The 5,000-nt window shown below is 39.4% G+C and overlaps 1 protein-coding gene and 1 pseudogene across 1 annotated transcript in view; both read left to right on the top strand.

Annotated features, from left to right (window-relative positions):
• LOC137991817 (uncharacterized) overlaps nucleotides 1-780 on the top strand; it is a 3,536-nt pseudogene extending 2,756 nt beyond the window's left edge.
• A 4,129-nt stretch (nucleotides 781-4,909) lies between these two features.
• LOC137990956 (histamine H2 receptor-like) overlaps nucleotides 4,910-5,000 on the top strand; it is a 2,889-nt gene continuing 2,798 nt past the window's right edge. Inside the window, exon 1 of the mRNA XM_068836079.1 lies at nucleotides 4,910-5,000. This exon is cut by the window's right edge and continues 2,798 nt beyond it. The gene's annotated coding sequence lies outside the window, so the exon portion shown is untranslated.

The following is a 5,000-nucleotide window of genomic DNA, read 5'->3' as shown; positions in this document are numbered from 1 at the left end:
AAATTGCCTCGAGGCAGATAACTTGTTTAACTTTTAGATTAACGTTAGAATAAATACTATGCGAAATTGCAGCCTGAAGGCTATTGTAAAACATCGCGGGTAATAGCGGAGTCGCAGCGCGAAGCTATTAGCTTCGCTTTGAATTCGACAAAGCTCAACGCGACAAATTCCTTGTTTAGAGAGGACCCCTCCCTAGTGTTTTCAATTGTAACGGAAGCACGTGACCAGACCTTACCAGGGTCTCTCCTCGCTCGAGAGACCCTGGGAACGAGGTTGGGAGTTATCATGGCCAGTGATCTGACCTGCACAAAACCCGTTGAAGAAACAGTTCACAAAGAAAACAAGGTTCTTGGCTTACTTAAACGAACAGTAGGTAGTAAAAATAAGGAATTTTTTTCAATTCTGTACAAGACCCTCGTTCGACCGATATTGGAATACCCTAGCCCGGTGTGGTCACCACGTCTAGCCAAAGACATCTTTCAAATCGAGAAGGTACAAAGGAGAACTTCGCGAATCGCCCTAAGCCAAAGGCGGCAGCAGATGACGTACGAGGAAAGGTGTAATATACTTAAATGGAACTCTTTAGAACGTAGGAGGAAATTTATATCCCTGGTGGAGTGCTACAAGATTGTATTCAAACTGAATGGTCTAAATTTCAGCGATTATTTTGAACTGTACAAGATGACTAAGATGAGATCGAACTATGAATATAACTTGATACAAGCTAAACTCGCAAAATTATATACCTTCTTCATTAAGGTAATCAAGGTTTGGAACTGAACGATCTTCCAAGTAAAGTAATAAATTGCCATGATAGTCCAAATATCAACAAGTTTAAACTAAGATTGAGAACTCAAATGAATATTTATTGAATGGACATTTTGTACTTTTTTAATGATGGTTCTGTGATTTTTATTTTTATTTTTATAAACTTGCTTTTATATAAATGTTTATTTTATAGCTTTATTTATATATTCCTGTTGATTCCTTACTATTTAGGAGATCCTTGACATAGGGTTAACCTCTGGGTTTCTTTATTCTAAATTTACAGTGATTTTTGTAACAGTTCCTGTAATGTTTAGAAGTAAAGTATTGAATTATTGAATTATTTATTTATTTATTTATTTATTTATTTATTTATTTATTTATTTACCCCTGAAAGACACGTAAAAAGCGAGTAGCTCATATATTTAGTGCACGAAGTCCACTTGCCATATCTAGGAAGAAGGGGGTAGTTTCTAAAGAAACTGTGGTGCTGCGTCGGTGGGCAAGTAGTATACAAAAATTTGGTTTTATCAAAGGAATTGATAATGTAAATTTGGCCACCGTACAGAGATTCTAGAATCTCTGTACGGTGGGCAATTTACATTATCAATTCCTTTGATAAAACCAAATTTTTGCCATATCTAGGACCTAATTTAAAATTCTCTCTTCCCAATAAAAAGAGGAAAATTGTCGTCAATACACACAATCCGTGGTATCGATTGATTGCTTTTCATTTGATTAAAGGAAAGGAAAGGAAAGGAAAGGAAAGAAACTTTATTTAAGTGTCTAGTCGTTCTAGCGCTGAAGCACTAATTTGGAACACTGTAAATTGAAATTAACAATTAACACAAATCAAGTCAAATTTAGGTTTTGGAGGAGAAGGGAAACCGGAGTACCTGGAGAAAACCTCTCGGTGCAGAGTAGAGAACCAACAAACTCTGGGCCACATTGGTGGGAGACGAGTGTTTTTTAACAAAAAAAAAATCGCGATCGTATGAGCTTTGAAGGTCTAATGTGGCTTGCACCCTGCCTCGTGTTCTTAAAGCCTGGTTTGCACTAGCGACGCAAGCAGAAGCGAAAGCAATAGTAGCTTATGCTTAGTGAAAACGAACGTCGACACAAGCATCGAAGAGGCCCTGCCAGGGGAGGGGATGGGGGGTTCCCGCGCAGCTTGTCAATGCTTTATCAATGTTTCACGTTGCTGTCGGAAATTAAAAGAAATTTAAAGAAAGCATGTCGTTTGTCACGGTCGCAGTTTCACTTTACGTGTTGTCGCTACTTTTTAGGCCAAGTCGCTTGTCGGAATTTACCCTGGCACGCAGAACCTCATCAAAATCTACCAACGGCCTCCGCCATTTTGTTCAAATGATCTCAGACGCGGGGAATTTGAAACGAGTGCTTCAATTGGTCCAGACACGGCGAACGCGTAGCAATTTCCATTTGCAAAAAATTTCCGGAAATTTCGGTGGAAATTTCCATCGGATGAAAAACGTGTTCCATTTAACTCAGGTCCGTTCGCCGCCCAGTGATTGCGATTTTACGCTCCAAAATTTAAAAATGTGGCCGTGAATAGCCTGGAAGTGGTAAGACCTTTCAAAAGTTGTAAATGGAACACACATTTCCATCTGAAAGTTTCCAACGGGAAAACAGGACTACCTTTTCAGAAGTTCCGTTTATTCCGGAAATTTTCCAGTGGAACGAACCAAAAACGTGTGTTCCGTTTACATCCCAACCGGAATTTCCGGAATTTCTTGGTAAATGAAAAACACCCCTTGTGTTTGCGCTTGTTCCTGTTTTCACACAACGCAAACGAACCCGCAATTTAGACTTGCTCACAAGTCGAGCTTTTGAGCGCGACAGAGAGCGCGAAGCGCGATCGTACGAGCGCGGAGCGCAAGCGAGCGAAAGCCGTTCGTGCCGGGTCCCACCACACCAGACCAGAAAACCAAGCGAACGACTTTGAGAAAGTCTACCCGCAATCATAAGAGCGACAACCCCGTTTTCACAATGAAATAATCGTGATTACGCTTGTACTTGCGTCGCTAGTGAAAATCAGGCCAGCCGAAATCATTGTGTTTATTTGTGAACCTCTTGAGAGTCAGATGAATATCATTATATTTCTGAAAGACCCAGTGTTATTTATCCTGTTTGCAAGTCTATTTCCAGACAAGAGTAAAGATTCCTTCAATATAGTTCTGTTATGACTCAGGAAAGCATCCCTACAGGTGATAAATTTGAAATTATATTTCTGATGAAAGAACATCATACAGTGACTATAATATGCTATCATGCAATGTGCACAATATTTAGCCTTTAACACTTAAAAGGAAAGCCCATATAAATGCGCTTAAGACTGTTTTGTGCACTAATTAACCTCAAACTAATTATTTAAAGGTTAAGAGACCGTCCAAGGTTACTTAAATCCCTTCGCTCAAAATAAATTCGATCACTTACATAATTGCCCAAAATACGGTTACTGGTAAACTTATTGTTAAATGTAGTGTTGTGGAGGTGCAGACTTTGATCAGATGCTTGTGAAATGAGATAAGTTTAACTTGGTTTTCCTCTGTATTTCCATCTTTTTAATCAGTAGTTTTTAATAGAGTCGTAAGACATACCAAACTGAATTAAAGGGAAGATTCTTAACTTCCAAATCGTTCTACGGCCGCCTGTGCCGCAGCTGAATCAACTTTAATCTACTGTGGACTCATTGGGGAAGACCATATGACAACAGAGAATTATTGTCGTCTTATTCCGAACTTCTTTATAAAGAAGTCGCAAATCAGAAATATAGATACAACATGTATTGAGATATTGAAGAGGCGAGCCACAATAAAATATTAATGTCAAGACCACTGGTTTATTTAGTTAGTACTTGAATGCGGTAGATGACCAGGTCATTGCCGTGATTTTTTCGGTAAGTTCCAACATCGTCTTATTTATTTACTTATTTTACCGTTCGCGATCAGATAGTACTGCTATGATTGGTCCTAGCATGGCGGATCATATTCTTCAGTGACGGCCGGCTCGACTTAATCATCCATGGAACGTAATAAATATCTCACGGACATCGTTTTCTCAGAGCGTAGTGTAGGTTATTTCAGGCTCCTTGTTTTCCAGTGTACTGGGAAAAACACGGGCCATGACTTTAAGTACAGCGTGGGAAATTAGCAAAAGGCGATCAGTCTTTGATTACTGAACTTAGCATGCGACTCCGTCACCACAAATCTTGTCGTGTAAATCAGACCTAACATTACCCCTCCCCTCCCCCCCTACCCCAGGGATGTTGTGGAACCAGGGTAGACGGCTAATTTGAAATGTGGAACAGAGGAACAATGACCAAATATCTTAGGAAACATAAACGATTTTAATGATGAAATGGTATATGAAATGAAACATATGAAATGCGGATATGAAATCAAGTGAAGCTATGATCTTCGCAGTTATGAACGCAATTTTTACAAGCTGGGAACAAGTTTGAAAGTAATTTCGGGAACAGGGGAACACAAGCAAATTTTTAAAGGGAACAAGGCCCCCTCCCCCCGGGAGGCACTCACCAAATGGTCAAAAGCCAAGACTTCCTACTACTTGCATGCGAAAGTCGTAAGCAAAAATTTTACTTTCCAAATCGCTCAAAAGAGGTACACATGCCATCCATTTACAAAGAGATTGGTCATGGAATGAGTGCGGTAATGGAAAATAGGTACGCCACAATAATTAACAATACCACCGCTGCCTTTTGGTTGCCTTTGCTCATGAAGTGCTTCTTAAAATAACCTTTTCTTCCGAAGTGGACCACTTGAAAACTAAAAATACACTAAGGAGTATTGTTTTTAGAATGGAAAAGAAAATTATTTCAATCAGTACGGAAGAGATCATCGTGACGTTTATAGAACACCAAGTTTGACTGTGAATTTAATGTATTTTGGGCAATAACAACTGTTTAGCAAACACAAACGAAAGTAGTCAAAAAACCTCAAAGGTGTTGTGAGTGTGGTGTGCAAAACCTCCAAATTATCTCAGTACTAGGTCACCAGGCTACTGAGAAACCGACGTGCGTAAATCGTACGTATAATCAGATGTGTCATTCCAATATCGAAAATATAAAGATATGAAATGTTTGATATGTTGCTACTGGAGACACCTGATCAAATGGCCAGTACATAAGGGGTTTGTTGAAAAACATTCGCCATTCTTCCTTACGAGTTTGAACTGAGAGGAAAAGATTAGTGGCG

Source organism: Montipora foliosa, chromosome 2 (genome assembly GCF_036669935.1).
Source record: "Montipora foliosa isolate CH-2021 chromosome 2, ASM3666993v2, whole genome shotgun sequence".
Taxonomy (NCBI): Eukaryota; Metazoa; Cnidaria; class Anthozoa; order Scleractinia; family Acroporidae; genus Montipora; species Montipora foliosa.
Note: the sequence above shows the minus strand (reverse complement) of the source record. Positions and strands in the feature narration are given on the sequence as shown.